At 61.2% G+C, this 17,114-nt stretch overlaps 1 protein-coding gene across 4 annotated transcripts in view; it reads left to right on the top strand.

Moving 5' to 3' along the window:
- Positions 1-3,666: 3,666 nt before the first annotated feature.
- Positions 3,667-17,114, top strand: part of ST3GAL4 (ST3 beta-galactoside alpha-2,3-sialyltransferase 4) — a 32,761-nt gene continuing 19,313 nt past the window's right edge. For all 4 annotated transcript variants that reach the window (XM_056107714.1, XM_056107718.1, XM_056107715.1 and 1 more), the window contains exon 1: positions 3,667-3,796. The gene's annotated coding sequence lies outside the window, so the exon portion shown is untranslated. The remainder of the gene's footprint in view (positions 3,797-17,114) is intronic.

The following is a 17,114-nucleotide window of genomic DNA, read 5'->3' on the forward strand; positions in this document are numbered from 1 at the left end:
TGGTTTGGCCCCGGGGATCCACATGTGCATCACCGGGGGTTACTCCCAAGCCCTGAGCCAGGAGTAAGCCCCCCGAGCACCTCTGGGCATAACCCCCAAACCAAAAACATGAGCAAAAGGGTCTCCAAAACAAAAGGGTCTAGAGATGGGGCCGACGACGCCTGGGAGCTCACCGGAAGTGAGGAACTCTGGAGCTAATCACAGGCTTGCCGAGTGCCTCGAAGGGGAGCTGTAGGGACTTGTAGGGTGATATGTGGTGTCTGCAGCGGACCAGAAGCTGTTCCTAGCAGGGGGTGCACAAGCCAGTTTTCCCTTCGGGACTTTGGTGGAGAAAGCAGGGCCAGGCCAAGGGGCCTGTTTTGGTTTGGGTTTTGGGCCACACCCAGTGGTCCTCCTGCTCAAGGATCACTCCTGGCTGGCTGGGGATCCAGGCGGTTCTGGGGTCGGGAACCCACCCCCACCTCCCGTCCACCACACACAAGGCAAGCAACCTAGTAGCCGTGCTATCTTTCTGGTCTCAGCCAGCACATTTGTCAGTGCTGTTCTCCTCCGTGGGAGAGGCGGGAAGCCGAGGGCCCAGCACGGAACCGGCACCATAGGAACCAGCAGAATAGCGGGCCAAGTGGCGGCTGAGCCTCTGAATCCAGCGGCCATCCCAGTGCTGACCCCGAGGGATTTTTGTGGGCATAGTCATCCCTCAGGAAACGTCCGCTGCTATTTTCCAACTCTGAGAAGGACTGAGAAAAGGATGTAACTGGAGATATTCGGGCCAGACACACAAAAAAACAACTTCCTGATTGGGAGCTCCAAGAAACCCGAGCCCAGCAGGGCGGCATGGCAACGGGGAGGCTTCGTGGAAGAAAGGCCAGCTGCTAGTGCTCCGTGGTTAATTGATCGTGGCCCCCAAAGCAGGCCAGGACGGCCCTCGGGCCTTCTCGGACGGCCTCCAGCCTCGGCGTTCCTGGAGTGCATTTCAGCCCGGGCCTGCGGGCAGCTTTCTCACACAGTCAGGGATGTCCCCTGCTATCGAGAACCCTGGGAACTGCTCCACCGCCTGGTCCAGCCATAGAAATCTGATAAAAATAGGAGCTGAAATCCCATCCTGGAAAGGGCTATTTTTAAAAGCGCATGAGATGCGGGATTGAGTTGATTTCTTCCTCCAACGGGGCATCTCATCTCGCTGTGCCTAGCCGGGCAGGACAGGACGCTAACGTGGCACACGCCAGGGACAGGAGCCAGAAGCCCATGAGGCACATTTGTCAAATGCTTTCTCACCTCCTGCCCCACCCACAGCCTCCCCAGGAAGCGCCTCAGGCGACACTTCCTGCTCTGCAGCACCTGCCTGGCTGCTGGCTGCTGGCCTGCTCTGCACCCCAACTCCCCCACAGGCCAAACAAAGTGAAGCAGGGCACCAGGCAGGGGGGAAGAAGCAGTCTTGGGTAGTGAGCCCCACCTCTGGCTTCAAGCCTCTTGGAGGAACAGTGTCATCCCCCCGATTTTTTTTTCTTTTTGGGTCACACCTGGAGATGCTCAGGGGTAACTCCTGGCTCTGCACTCAGGAATTACTCCTGGCGGTGCTCAGGGGACCATATGGGATGCTGGGATTCGAACCCAGGTCGGCCGCATGCAAGGCAAATGCCCTACCCGCTGTGCTATCGCTCCAGCCCCTCCCGATTTTTTTTTTCATTTTTGGGGGGTTGGCACACACCCAGCAATGCTCAGGGGCTCATTCCTGGAGGCGCTCGTTGAGCTATAAGTGGGCCAGAGATTCAGCCCGGCTACTCGCCAGGGAAGTGCTTTCCCCACTGGACTATCTTTTCCGTCCCTCTCCTACGGGGTCGCTAACAGTGACCTGCTCAGGGTTCAAAGTGGGTGCAGTCAGTCTGGGAGAGGTTCCACGACTCAGAAGCCAAGGAGCAAGTGGCCCAGTGTACATAGCTCATGCCTCATCCCTGTAAAGTCCTGGGTTATAATCCCAGCACCAGAGGGGGAAAAAATGACTCATCTAAGAAGACAATAATTACCAAGTTCAGTTACTGAGCGTTTAACTTCAAGAGACACCAGGAGCACTTCCCCCTGCCCTGTAGATGATAGGTTCTGGTCCAGCTATCTGAGCTGCGGTCTGTGTCCTTAAGATGCCGGCGGGGGAAGATCCTGTATGTTGTGGCCTCGGGGAGGAGGCAGAATTGCAGTTCGCTTTTGAGCGCCCAGTAACCGGCTCGGACTAAGTTGGGAAGGCTTAGAGCACAGGGAAGGACCCAGCTTGCATAATAATAGAATATACGTCCCCAATTCTATCACACCTGTATTTTCAGAGCAAATTTCTGCCCACTGCCTGATTGAATACCAACAAATGCCCTTTGAAAAAGCACAGTGATTTCCTTTGCTCCCCCCCCCCCCAGAAAACTAAAGCAAAACTCTTAAGTGACGGAAGCAGAGGGGGAAACAGGTGCCAGCAGCAAAAGTCATCACATCGTTCAGAACGAGAGCTACAAGGCTTGCACATTGCAGTTTCTGATGCTGTCAGAGGGCCCAGGTTTCCGGCTGCAAAACCGGAGCCAGGACAAGAGAGCGCCTCTTCCTCTTGCCTTGCCCAGGTCAAATGCTTCAGTCACCGGGTCCTTTCTGCAGTGGAGTCCCCCAGTCAGAGTGCTGGACCGGTGCAAGGCATGCACAGCCAAGATCTCATCAAATATCAGGCCCATCCAGCAGCATCACCCTGAAGTGCAGTGACCTTGCAGCGGGTGGGGATGTGGAAAGGGGCAGGTCACTGGCCAGAGAACTTGGAAGCGGCCACGACTTCCCCAAGCGGCTCATGCCAGCAAAGCTTCCGGGATTGTGTCTTCCACAGATAAGCCCCGGCTTTGTTCCTCCCGTTCACACCTCACATTAGTCACACCCTGGCCCTCCACTTCCTTGGACATGAGTCCACAGTCAGAAATAAAGGGCCTAGGAGGAGCTCCAGGGCCGGCCCCTTCTTTGACACCCTGTCCCCACCACCCCACGTCCAAGGCGTCCCACGTCCAAAGTGTCCCAGGGTGACCCCTGGCCTGACCCCCTTCAGGGAAGGCAGCTGCCAGGTTTCCTGGGAATGTGTGGGATGTGAGGGCCCAGAAAGCAGGGGCAGGGCCTGCCGTGGTTCCCCTCCGAGACAGGGTGTTGGCGCCTCAGTAAGGAAGCGAAACCACATCTCCCAAGGTCAAGAGCGCTCTGGTAAAACCGGGGCGCCCAGGGTGTCCTTTGGGGGGCTGCAGGTAGCGGTGAGGGCCGGGGAAGGCTCAGGTCTCGGTCCAGAGCGCCTGGCTGCTCCCAATCGGGGGCCCGTGCTCCCGGAGCCAGGCCCACCCTCTTGCCTGCCTCAGTTTCCCCAGTGAGGGAACCGCACGTTGCTTGCGTGGGAGAGCGGAGAAGCCTTTTGTTGGGGGCTCATTGTTCCCGGACCGGGGTCGGGGAGGAAGGGGGACACGGAGGCCGCGCCCCGCGCAAACCCTCCCCCATCACCCCCGCCCCTGCGCGCCCCTCGCCACCCCGCCCGGGTCCCGGCTCCGCCCGGCGGCCGCGCCCAGCCCTTCCTCCCGCCGCCCGCCGCCCGCTCCCCGGAGCCGGGCCCCGGCCGTGTGCGCAAGCGTGTCCGGCCCCGTCCCCGCCCCGCGAGCCGCCCGGCCCCCGCCTCCCGGCCGGCCGCCGCGCCCGCCCGCAGCCGGCCCCGCGCCGCCACCGGGACCGGCCGAGCGCAGCCGCCGCGCCCGCGCCTAGCGGATCGGAGCCGCGCGCCCGCCGCGCTCCACCCGCGCGGGTGAGTACGCGGGGCCCGGGGCCGGGGCGCGCCGCGGGGACCCCCGCCTGGCGCTGGGCCCGCGCCGCCGGGGGAGGAGGTGGTGGGCGCCGGCACGTGGGCGTCCGTGGGGCCGCGCGGGGAGGGGGCGCACCCGGGAGCCCTTTCCCGGACCCGTTCTTCCCCCCGCCCCCGCGGGCAGCCCAGCGTCCTGCTCCCCAGGCGCTTCGCAAAGTTTGGAGCCCCCCTCCAGCCCTGCGCGGGCTTCAGCATCCTCCCAGCCTTCCGTGGTGTCTCCCGTCACCGCCCCGTCCCGTCCAGGGCCACCGGCGTGGGGAACCCGGGTGCTGGCCGATGGCACAGGCTCTGCTGGAGAGGGTGGGCACGGGACTCGCGAGGTCACCCGGCAGAGCCTGTCCGTGCGGCGTCAGGGCGGTCGCGGAGACAGGGGGTCTTGGGGCCTAGGCCACTGCGGCTGGTACCCGAAGCGGCAGGGGGCGGTGGGCAGTGGAAAAGGATGGAGTTGGGGTGCAGGCGGGATCCATCTGCTTCCACGAGGGTTAGCACAGCCGTGGGTTCAGCTGTGAGTTTTGGGGGTCCCCCAGGCCCTCTGGCAGGGTCCGTGGAGACAGCCCTGCTGCCAGCAGGACTGGTGGGCGCTGACCCTCCGTTCCTTGTCTGGAGGGAAGGCTGGGCCTGGGCCTGGAAGTGGTTGCTCTCACAGACCCGGTCCGAGGGCCTGACTCAGGGGGTTACTTACTGGTGGGGGTGTGGGTGTAGGCAGTGTTGGGGTGCGAGGCTGTGCCCGTCTGACCTCATAGCCACCCACAGGCTGGCACTTCCCCAGGCTTCCTAGGAAAGCGGCGGAAAGCCACAGAAGCAGGGAGCCAAGTTGAAGCGGGCTCACCCAGCGGCGTGAGTTGTCCCCCAGGACCCAGAGTCCTGTGGCCGTCTCCCGAGCTGCCCGGCGGGCCCCCAGGAGTGCGTGAAGGTTAAGTGCTCGAAAATGTGCCGGCACGGAGAGGAGGTGTGTGAGTGTTGGCTGGGCGCCGTCTTCCTGCTGCTCTCGCTCACCCGAGCTGCCTCAGAGTTCCGAGGTGGGTGCCTGGAGGGTGCCGGCCGCTTGGGACGCAGAAGTGTGTGTCCTTGTGGAATTTTGGGGCCCATGCTGGGACCTGGCCTAGGAGCCTCTCAGCCCGTGCTCAGGTGCCTCTCACCTGTTCGCTGCTCTTCTCTCTCCATGCCCCAGTCCTTTGCCCAGCCCTTACGTTGGGGTAGGGAGCAGCTACAGGCCACCCTATGGGCCCCAGGGCCCTGGAGCATTTGGGCTGGCACCGCCACCCTGCAGTTGGGTGCAGTGTGAGGTGGGTCAGGCAAGCCTTGGAGTGGGGCACTGCCTCCAGAGCACAGGGACCCCCTTCTTTGCAGGTGGAGGGTTGCAGGCTGCAGAAGCCCGTAGCTTAGCGTCTTCTGGGCCACCTTCACCGTGACTCACTCCCCATTCTCAAATGAGGGGCCTAGCCAGGCCCCTCTCAGCTCCCAGCCCCTTTGAACTTACAGAGTCTAGTTTCCTTGGATAGAATTGAAAATCTGTTTCTTTCTGGAGTTGTTACAGATTCTGGAGAGCCAGCCCTCCCTCCCAACCCCCCCACCCCATCCCAGCCAGCCCCACACTGGGCCCTCTTTCTGAGCTTCATGTAATCTGGCATCAGCTTGTGCTTATTTTTATTTATTTTGGGTTTTGAGTCACACTTGGCAGTGCTCAGGGGACCATGTGGTGCCAGGAGTCGAACTCGGGGGCCCCCCACCCCCACTCCCCACACGCAAAGCTGCCCTCCCGCCCTTCGGCTTCTCCCCAGCCTTGCTGTCTGCACACTCGGCCTCCAGCCTGCCTGGCATCTTCCCTGAGCTGGCCGACACCGGACGCTGGGAGTCCCATTCTGGGGGGCTGCCCACAGAGCTCCTGTTCCTGGGAGCTGGGAGCTCCTCCCCTCTGCGTGGCTCACAGGTCTGTACCCCAGGGTCGGGGCAGGACCCCTCGCCCTCAGACTGATGACAGCTTCCTGCCGGGCCACGGAGCACCCTGCTTCATGTGGACCCCCCCCCCAGCCTCCTGAACGGAAACCCCCAAACCAGTGTCCCCGAGCCGCGGGACAGCCTGCAGACGGTGCTCAGGGCTGCTTCCTGAGCGCCTGGGCTCCCGGCCTGTGAGGGGCGGCTGGGTGAGCGTCCAGGCCCGACCTCTCCCTCCTCACCTCCTGACTCTCACCCCACCTGCGCTGAGCCACTGCTGCCCCTCCAGTGTCAGGGGGGCCTTGACCTGAGGGTTAGGTAGCCTCGAGGAAGTGGCTGGGGCAGGCAGCTTTTGGGGGGCCAGAGTCATTAGCTTCTCATTAGCTGCTGCTTCACAGAGCTCCTCGCCATGCACAAGAGGTCTGGAGGCTGCTGGGTGGGTAGCTGGGAGCACCCCTGAGCTCCTGTGTGTGTGTGTGTGTGTGTGTGTGTGTGTGTGTGTGTGTGTGTGTGAAAGAGGGACAGACACAGAGGAGAGAGAGAGGGAGAAGTGCCCCAAAGTAGATTCAAGTGTGAACAGCAGCCGATGGCCCCTGAGCCCCCCAGGTGCCGCTCAGAGCTGCCCCTTCTCAGCGGGAAGGCTGGCGTTGGTTGCATTTCAGAGTGGGTACTGCATTGGGTCAGAGATGTCGGCACCTGGGCCCCAGAACACCTCCAGTCCTGTCCAGCTGTCTCCCAGAGATAAGATGGTGGCTCCCTGGGCAGCCAGACCTGGCCCCTGCTCATGGGCACTGCTGCCAGTGGGGGGAGGCCCTGGGCAGGGAGGCGGGCCGCAGGGATGTTAAGCAAGCCACTGGTGTGAGGAAGGGTACTGGAAGTCCGCTGGCCTGAGGAAGAGCAGTTGGAGGAGGACAGTCCGTTCTTCCTGCCCGGAGCCTCGTGACTGAGCTTGTGGGTCTGGGACTCCACATCCAGCTTTGCTGGGCGCCTGGAGTGGGGCCCAAGGATCATGGCCATCAGAGGAGGGCAGGTCAGTGGGCTGGGCCTGTGTGATCTTGTTTTCATCCTGGACCCCGGCCCTTCTCCCCTGGGTGCAGCTCTCAAGGGTGGCAGGACCCTCAGATCTCACCCGCCACCGGCACTTCCAGGCCTACAAATCAAACTGGACTTAGCCAAGAATGGCAGTAGATAGTGTCCACAACTCTGTCATGTGTCCAGAGCGGGCCCGGTGCAGTGAAAAAGAGGCTTTCTCTCACCCCTGACTCCTTCCCTCCTCCGTCGCCAGCTCCTCATCAGCCTTCCCCAGAAGCTCGCCCTTGAGAGATAGAAGGATCAGCGGGAGGAGAGATAACCTGCCAAGGTCACGTGGGGGGAGCCTCTTAGCCGCGGGACCCGGGCTGCTTCCAGCCCAGAGCGGCTCAGCCCTGGTGCCCCTCGGCGACTCACGCCGCTCTGCTGGGGACCGGCTCCGAGACCCGAGGCTTTGGTCCAGGCCACAGTGGGAAGGAGGCTCCTGATTTCCGGCTTTTTTTTGGGTCACACCCAGCGGTGCTCAGGAGTTATTCCTCGCTCTGCACTCAGGAATTACTCCTGGCGATGCTCAGGGGACCATATGGGATGCAGGGAATCGAACCCGGGTCAGCCGTGTGCAAGGCAAACGCCCTACCCGCTGTGCTATTGCTCCAGCCCCTCAGGAGTTAATCTTGACTCTGCGCTCAAGACTTACTCCTGGCCGTGCTCCGGGGACCATATGGGATGCTGAGGACTGAACCGGGTCAGCCGTGTGCAAGGCAAAAACGCTCTATCCACACTGTACTATCGCTCTGGCCCCTGGGGGTGCACTTCTTTCTGCAGGGGACTGGAGAGGGGCAAGTTCCTTCAGCTGAAGATATCTGTACAGACCTTTGGCCTGGTCAGGAATCTTCAAGGATTTATTTGTTCTATATATATTTTTTTTCTTTTTGAGTCACACCTGGCAATACACAGGGGTTACTCCTGGCTCATGCACTCAGGAATTAACTCCTGGCGGTGCTCAGAGGACCATATGGGATGCTGGGAATCGAACCTGTGTCGGTCATGTTGGCTGCGTGCAAGGCAAACGCCCTACCTGCTGTACTCCAGCCCCTATTTATTGATTGGTTTCGAGACGCCCGAGTTTCTGTGTAAAGCGTCAGCATCCCTCCTGCTTCTGCACCAGAGCCTCATGGCACCATCTGGGGCTCCGTGAACTTTCTTCTCTTCTGCAGTCCCTTTGCGTCCGAGAAGTTTTCAGGAGTGCCCAAGTTTATAGAAAGAGGCCAGAGAGACGGTCCAGCGGGCAGGCGCTCGCCCCGCATGCTGCTGACCCGGGTTCAGCCCCTGGCACTGCAAGGTTCGCTCAGCCCCACTCGGGTAACCCCTGAGTGCAGAGCCAAAAGCAAGCTCTGCACGCTGCCAGGTTGGCCCCAAGACAGCAATCACATCAAAATAAAACAGATCGCCTAAACAGACGTCTACTGATAACAAATCATAAATTAATCTCCGCCTCCTTCCCTCCACTTCACCTACTCTCAGGCCCATGACCTCTGGATTCTAGGAAGCAAAGGTTTAGGGGTGGGTCTTGCCGGTAACTGCATGCTCAGTGCCTCTTAATTTGCAGGATGCGCATAGCTTCGCGTTTTCTTTTCTTTCTTTGTGGGGGGTAAGGGTGCTTCCAGGGATGCTGGACGTCTTTTCCTTTTTTTGTTTTTCTTTTGGGGTCACACCCAGCGATGCTCAGAGGTTACTCCTGGCTCTGCACACAGGAATTACTCCTGGCGGTGCTCAGGGGACCATATGGGACGCTCGGAATCGAACCCAGGTCTGCTGCGTGCAAGGCAAACGCTTGGTGCTATTGCCCCAGCCCGACAATCACCTTTCTCAGTCCAGACCTGCCTCTGCAGGCTCCTTCCCCCAGCCCTGAGTTCGCCCCCTGGCCACCTGAGCCACCTCTCTCCACGGGCCTCTGTGCTGGAGTGAGCATGGAACAGACACAGGGGCACAGACTGGCCGACGGGTCTGCAGACGGGGCGGCTGGACACTTCCCCATCCCCGCTGGGGTGGAGTGAGAGACTCCTACGCACCCAGCCAGGTGGGCTGGAGTCTTCCCTGGAGCTCCAGGCGGCCCTCCTGCCTCTTCTCTGCAGCTGCCAGCACCTCCCCCTGCCCCTGTGACCTGGGTGAGGCCCGCTTCTCCCCTGTACCGGCAGTGGTGTGAGAGTGAGTGCTGGGAGGTCTCTTGGCCAAGGTCACTGTGTTGCAGGCACCAGTTGGGAGGGGACACGGGGCTGGGGCTGGTGACTCTTTCCCGTCTGAGACAGCTGTCTTAGCATCACCTGCCTCCTCCCCTGCCATGCCCAGGGGGCTGTTTCCTTAGTGTCTTTGTTCAGGTCCAGGTGGCTCTGGGCCAGGAGGGGTCTGTGGGCATGGGGCGGGTCTGACCTTCGGGCCGGGTCGTCTCTCTACCTTCTCCCCTTTGGGTGCTTTCCCAGCCCCTCTTTCCTCCTCTCCCCAAACTCTTACTCCTCCTCTCTTTTCCTTCTTGCCATCCCTTCCCTCCTGTTTGTCACTTGACCCCTGTCACCACCCCATTCCCGGCCACACAGAGTCCCCAGCTTGTCCTGACAGTGGCAACTGTCTGGGTGTTCGGGGCTGGACCTGGAACCCCCATCGTTGGGGGCTGTGGGATTTCACAGATGGGAGGGGCGGGGCTGGGCGTGGGTCTCACACATTCACCTTTTATTTCTTTTTTCTTTCTTTTTTCTTTTTCACATGCAGCGATGCTTAGGGGTCATTTTACTCCTGGCTGTACACTCAGGAATTACTCCTAGCGGTGCTTGAGGGACCATATGGGATGCCGGGGATTGAACCCAGGTCGGCCGTGTGCGAGGCAGACGCCCTACCTGCTGTGCTATCGCTCTGGCCCTGAATCTCACACACTCAAGGCAATGCCCTGCCCCTGAGGTCCTCTCCTCAGCCTGACTCGAACCTGTTTATTTCTGTGCAGGGGTGGGGGGGTGGGGGGTGGAACTAGGGCCCCTCTTGCTGGGCATGCGCTTTTTGGCCCACCTAGGAGTCCCACCTGGGGGTGGGGTATTAGAACCAGGAGACTCTCCCAGCCATTGGGCTTTGGGGGGGTGCGGTGCCTCGCCAGAGTGGGGGCCCTGCCTCCCACCCCCACCCCTTGTGACCGTCTTCCCGAGCAGGTGGGTGGGATTTATTTGGTGCTGGAGTTGGCCAGGGAGGTGACCCAGCCATAAAGCCTTCCAGCATATGAGGTCCCGGGTCCGATACCCAGCAACTGGTCTGTGGTGCTTTTCTGGTCTTCACCGTCTGCTCCCCCAGAGTCAAGTCTCTCTCCAGGATAGTTTGAGGGGCCAGGGGGTGTCCGTCTGCACGGCCGCCCGGATGCTGGGCTGGGCCTGTGTGTGGCGGTGGGTATATGCACACTCGGCCAGGCACGTGGGCACCAGGACAGCCAGCCCGCAGGTGTGTGGCCGAGGGGCTGGGGTGCATCCCCTGGGTGTGTCCGCACCCCGCTTCCGGACCTGCCCCCGGCTTCGTGCTGGCCTTTGTTCCATCTGTGGGCCAGCTGCTCCCTGCTGTGGCCCCACGCGCTGGTGACTGATCCCGGCTCCCCCCCTACGCTGGAGCCAGAGTTTGCCCCCGTGCGGGGGCTTCCCGCCCTGTCTCAGCCCAGCCAAGGAGGAGGGAATGGGGAACAGCTGTGTTGGCCCGTTCCGGCTCCGTATGGATTTGGTTTGACAACAAAGCTCCCTCTGTGTGTTCGCGGGTCCCTTACGTAACGGGGTGGGGGTGGCCGCAGGAGGGGAGACACCGGGCTGGCAGGGTGGGAACGGGACCCGGGGAGGGGGCCAGGGAGAGGCTGAGCAGGGTCAGGGTGCGGAGGGTCCCTTCCTCTCCCTGCCTTGGACTGCTGCGCTTTGTCCCTTGGGAGTGGGGGGGAGAGGCCTCCCGGTTGAGGATGAGACTTGTGACGACCCCTTTGGCCCCCACGGTGACCCAGCATGGAGGCTGTGCCGGGCGGATCTCATTCCTTTGGCGGGCGCTGGCCTGCCCGTAGGAGCCCCCTCGGTGATTTTCAGGGATCACCCTAACTTGCGCCTCTTCTTTGGCTCCTCCAAGGTCCTCCCCACTAGTGTCTGTGCGATGTCCCTTCCGGGGCCCTGGGGCCCTGTGCCCAGCTCACCCCTCCTTCACTGCCCCTCACCGCCCACAGTCTTCGGAGCATTCATTCCCGGGGTGACTGGGACTGTGGGCTTGGACGGCCGGATGAACTTTCCTGTCGGGCTCTGTGCTCCTGGGCGGGGGTGGACGGGTCCCTGGTGGTCTCGGCGGCTTTCTCAGCATCTGCCTCTCTTTCTGAAATCTTGTGTCACTGGCTTTTCTGGGAAGGGCCCTGGGTCACGCGTACCCTCGGCGCGCTGCCTGGATTGAGAGGGCCTTGGGGTGGGCCCCCGAGGATTTTGTCGCAAACTGGCTCTTGCAAGGGCTAAGCTGGGGCTGCTGACCACTCAGCCCCTGGTCCCCGTGGTTAGGAGTGGCCACGACCCGGGGGCCTGGTTTCCAGCCTCTCTTAGGTGTAGAACCCTGGGCCCAAAGCCCTGTGCGGAGGCCAGTGAGCCCGGCAGGCGCTGACCGGCCAAACCAGCCCTGGCGCTGGGCTTCCCGGCAGTCCCCAGGCCCTGGCTGCCTGGCTCACGTCCTGCCGCCTCCCTCCCCTGGGTCTGGTTGCTGGGATAATCCTGAGAGCTCTGGGCTGGCATATGGGCCTTGGATGCTTTCAGATGTGTGGCGAGATGGCCGGGGTGTGTGTGTGTATGTGTGTGTGTGTGTGTGTGTGTGTGTGTGTGTGCGCTTAGATGCTTTCAGATGTGTAGGGGGTTGGCTTGTTTGTGTGTGTGTGTGTCTGTTTGCATGCATGCATGTGTGTGTGTGTGACACCGCCCCCCTTGCTGGGGGCAGAGGCCAGGAGGGAGGTGAGTGACACCCCACAGCTCCACTGGTGTGTGTGTGTGTGTGTGTGCTTAGATGCTTTCAGATGTGTAGGGGGTTGGCTTGTGTGTGTGTGTGTGTGTGTCTGTTTGCATGCATGTGTGTGTGTGACACCGCCCCCCTTGCTGGGGGCAGAGGCCAGGAGGGAGGTGAGTGACACCCCACAGCTCCACTGGTGTGTGTGTGTGTGTGTGTGTGTGTGCGCGCTTAGATGCTTTCAGATGTGTAGGGGGTTGGCTTGTGTGTGTGTGTGTGTGTCTGTTTGCATGCATGTGTGTGTGTGACACCGCCCCCCTTGCTGGGGGCAGAGGCCGGGAGGGAGGTGAGCGACACCCCACACCTCCACTGGTGTGTGTGTGTGTGTGTGTGTGTGTGTGTGTGTGTGAGAGAGAGACACCGCCACCCTTGCTCGGGGCGGAGGCCAGGAGTCAGGTGCGCGCTACCCACAGCTCCCCCGCCCCCAGGACTCTGCTCTGAGGCGCTGTACTTGGGACTCCTGGCCCAGACCTCTGCGAGTCCCTTCTCTGCTCCCTGCTGCTCTCCTGCACCCCCACTGCCACCCCGACACCCCATCTCTCCTAGTTCTCGCACGGCCCCGTGCTCCCTTCCTGCAACTTTCTCGCCCAGCTCCCCGGGGCGCCCGCCCCGCCCTCGCGGCCCTCTCCCAGCTCCAGGCTCCCTGGCGATGACTCCAGGGACCCACACTGACAAACAAACTGCGGCCAGCAGCCGGGGCAGCAAGAGCCTGCGGCCGGAGGGCAGCCCTGAGGGATGGGGGAAGAGAGCGAGCCGGCCGACGGGGCCCCGCAGGCCCCAGACACTGTATGTTGGGCGACGCGAGGCGGGCAGGGACGGGTACGAGGAGGGTGCAGAGGGTGCATGCAGGGCGGTCCCCGCGCGTGCCCGTGCAGCCTGACGGTGGTGCTTGGCTCCAAACGAATGGGCGTTCGCTCCCCCCTCCCCCCAATGCTTCTGAAGTGGCCAGCGAGGGCCGAGGGGCCTGAGAAGGGTCCAGGGGGCGCCCTCTGGGCGCTGTCTGGGAGGGGGCCGGTGCTGCTGGGACAGACAGCAGCCCTTGGGCTGAGGTGGCCCTGTCCGCTCTGCCCAGGACCCTGTCCCCCCCCCCACTCTCCCCCACACCACCCCCCCGCCCCCGCGGCTTCTGTCAGGCCAGGGGTTCTGCAGCTGCCGGCAGTGCCTGGGGAGCTGCGTCCCTGCCCTGGGCCAGCAGCGGCTCCCGGAAGCATTGTCCTGATGCTCAGTGCTCAGCTGTCCCCAGCCACGGGGCTCCTGGCACGGAGGCTCCTGGCTGGCACTTACTCAGCACAGCACCCCCGCCCTCCCAGCCCCCCCTCAGGAGTGCTCTCTGCACCTGCCCTGAGTCCACCCTATTCCCCCGGTGCCCCTGGGCAGGCTCTACTGAGGGAGGAGTGTGGGGTCCCCCCCGGTCCCCAAGCCCAGGCAGTCTCCCTTCTGCTCTGAGGGGGCCATCCTGGGCCAGCCAGGTTGGTGACCCCATTTCCAGGCTATGCCACCCGGGTCCCCTTTCCCGTGGGGAGCCTGGCATGAGCCCCTGTGCCCTCCCCCCGCAGTGAAGAGCTGAGGGTTGGGGTGTGGGGGGCTCGGGTCAGGCCAGCCGGGGACTGGCTGTGGGTGAGGTGTTGCCGCCCTGGGGAGGAAGCTACTTCCACGCAGGCTTCCTCCTGCCCTTCTCCTCCTGGCCCGGCTCCTCCCCGTGGGCACTGCCTCGCCTGCCAGTCTCCTCTGCCTGGGCCAGGGCAGGGCTGTCTGCTCAGCAGCAGGATAGTCCGTGTGTTGGTGTGGCCCCAGCGGGCACGGAAAACAGTGAGTGTGGCTCTGGTTTGGGAGCGGGGCGGCCTGAGAGACAGCCCTGGGGTGGGGGTGACCCGCCTGGGGTCCTTCCAGCTGCCAGGAACTGGAGGGGAGAAGCTGTGGGCTCCCAACACCCCCCAGCACCGGCTCCTACACCCCCCCACCAGGTGTCCCCAACCAGGGCTCACCTCTGACCTCCACCATGCACCCCAAATTTGACGTTTCTAGGGGACCTTAGAGGGTGGGTTTCCTGGGGGCAACTGAATTGTCAGCTTCAATCCTGGTTGTCTCCCTCTGGGCCCCGTTCCCTTCCCGGCTCACCCACATGAAGAGGCTGCCTCTTCTGGATAAGTACTTGCCTGGTACGCTGTCAACCAGGGTTCGATTCTCGGCACCACATAGGGTCCCCTGAGCTCTAGAGCCAGGAGTCAGCCCTGAGCACCACCAGAAGAGCATTAATAATGATGATGATGAGAAAAAGTGAGTTTATGCCCAACAGCCTCAGGGCAGCCGTGGGCTCTTCCGGGAGAAACGGGTAACCTCGAAGATGGCCACATTGGCTTCTCGGGGCCTCCCTCATATTCCCGTCATGGGTGACTTGCTTCTGTTCCTCCCATCTGACCAACCTGGGGTCCTGGCTCTGCTCCCAGTCTGGAACTTTCCACCTGCCTCCCATCTTTGCGATCTTCCTCTTAGGGGTGGTGATAGCAGTTCTCCCCCCCCACCCCCGCTCACTATTCGGTGCTCTCCCAAAAATAGGTCCGCGTCTCATTCTTTTGTTGTTCCCCCTCCCAGCCCCCCATCTCCAGGAGCACGGTTCCTGTGCTGCGCTGGGACAGTGTCGAGGCCCTGTCCATGCTGATCAGCCACACGGTGTCCCGGGGCCTGGGACAGGGACCCTCTGAGAAGCCGCTGCCAACACCTTGTGCTCACAGCACCCCAGGACAAGCCTGAAGCTTATCACTTAGATAAACTAGACCTCCAGTTACCTGGATTGATGAGGACTTATGTAACCAGTGAGTCCAGAGTGATAGACACAGGTGCACAGAGTCTGCCAGTCAAAGAAAACATCCTTGCGTGCCAAGGGAAAATGAAGCTTATAAAGATCAATAGGGTGGGGCAGGTCATATTCACCCAGGTCTTTGCTCTGGGAAGTCTTGGGTGCTTTTTCCCTTGGAGCTCGGGGTCAGTGCTAAGGGGTCACTTCTGGCACTGCTCGGGGGGCATATCCAGTTCTGGACACAGAACCGGGTCGGCCGCATGTCCAGCAATCTCCTTTAACCTCTGGGCTCTCTCTCCGGCCCTGCTCTGGGCTGTTTTGAATGCAGTGGGGGAGAGGGTGGTTCAGTGGCTCTGTTCTGGGCACCGTGGCCGCCGCTTCTCCAGAGCCGCCTTCACTGCAGAGCTGAGCGACACAGGCAAGTCACACACGAGCAGGGGGACACTGAGCGCCCGGGCCCGAGGATCCCCAGACCTGCTGTGCCTGGTGACCCTCTCCTGCCTTTTCCTCTTTGTGCAAGGGACCCAGCGTGGTGACAGGTCAGAGTGGCGGGCAGCAACGGGCATTGAGGTGTGTCTGGGAGCCCCTCTTGGCAGCCGCCATGTCTCTGGCGTCCCAGCACTCCCCCAACCTCTGACTGGCTCTGCCGGCCCAGGAGGGAGGCTGCCCTGCCCAAGGCTTGACCCTCCTCCTCTTAACCTCTTGGCAAGACCTTTGCCGAAAGTACATCCCACTCAGCCACTGTGCGAACGAAGTGGACCAAGGCGATGGCTTCAAAGGCTGAGCCCAGACTTTGCCTGCAGGTTCAATTCTTGGCATCGCGTGGTCCCCCAAGCACCCCTGGGAGCACCCCCTGCTCTCAGAGCCAGGAGGAATCCCTAGATACCACCAGGAGGGGTCAGAACCCACCCCCTGCCTTCTGAAAATAAAGGGCAAAGTGTACAAGAGAGCTGGGACATTCTGCTGCTTCTCAACTTTTTGTCCCTGGGGAAAGAACTGTGTCTGTGGTGAGAGCTCCGGTGGAAGGTGACGGCCCTCCCTCTGTGGCCCTGCAGGGCGCTAGACTGTTGGGGCGGAGGCAGCTCAGCAGGTCCTGGACAGCCGTTGTTCCTGTGTCGCAAGCACTGCCACCCAGCTCTCGGGGACCATCCGGCAAACACAGGCTTTACTGAGGCGTCAACTTCTTTGTTGCCACAGAAAAGGGGTGGGTCTCCCGGAACCTGTGCTCTGCTCCCCCTCCCACGCAGCCGGGGTCTGCGTGTCCAGAGGAGGCTAGGCTGTGAGCTCCCAACCAGGATGTTCTTTTGTGTATTTTTTAATTTAAAATTTTAGATTTTTTTTTTTCCTTTTATGGGCCACACCCGGCGATGCACAGGGGTTACTCCTGGCTCTGCACTCAGGAATTACTCCTGGCAGTGCTTGGGGGACCATATGGAATGCTGGGAATCGAACCCGGGTCAGCTGCGTGCAAGGCAAATGCCCTACCCACTGTGCTATCACTCCAGCCCCTATTTTTTAATTTTAAATTTTAGGTTTTTTTTTTCCTTTTTGGGTCATACCTGGTGATGCACAGGGGTTCCTCCTGGCTCTGCGCTCAGGAATTACTCCTGGCGGTGCTTGGGGGACCATATGGAATGCTGGGAATCGAACCCGGGTCAGCCAAGTGAAAGGCAAATGCCCTACCCACTGTGCTATCACTCCAGCCCCTATTTTTTTAATTTTAAATTTTAGGGTTTTTTTTCCTTTTTGGGTCACACCTGGCAATGCACAGGGGTTCCTCCTGGCTCTGCACTCAGGAATTACTCCTGGCAGTGCTTGGGGGACCATATGGGATGCTGGGAATTGAACCCGGGTCGGCTGCATGCAAGGCAAACGCCCTATCCACTGTGCTCTCACTCTAGCCCCTATTTTTTAATTTTCAATTTTAGGGTTTTTTTTCCTTTTTGGGTCACACCCAGCGATGCACAGGGGTTCCTCCTGGCTCTGCACTCAGGAATTACTCCTGGCGGTGCTCAGGGGACCATATAACGTTCTGGGAATTGAACCCAGGTTGGCCGCGTGCAAGAAAAATGCCCTACCCGCTGTGCTGTCGCTCCAGCCCCCAAATTTAGTTTTTAAGATTCATGGTTTTCTCTAATCACTGTCAAATTACAGAGCTATTCATGATTGCGTTTCAGTCTTGCTCAGTCTCATCAACCCCTGTACCATTGTCCACTTCCTTGCCCCTCACCCACTAGTGTGCCTCGGCCTCTCTGAGAGCCAGCGGGATGTTCTGTGGCTGACCCCTCACATGACCAACTGGGGTGAGGGGGCTGGGGGCTGCTTCTGAGTCCCCAGGCCACGCAGAGCCGTGGATCTTTCTGCGTCAGGATCTGCGGGCCAGTCTGAGGTTTGCTCCCAAGGTCAAGTGAGGAGGGAGAGAGGTTTTTCTGAGTGTCTCCCTGGGAGCCGCTTGCGTCC

Source organism: Sorex fumeus, unplaced genomic scaffold (assembly GCF_029834395.1).
Source record: "Sorex fumeus unplaced genomic scaffold, SorFum_2.1 ptg000169l, whole genome shotgun sequence".
Taxonomy (NCBI): domain Eukaryota; kingdom Metazoa; phylum Chordata; class Mammalia; order Eulipotyphla; family Soricidae; genus Sorex; species Sorex fumeus.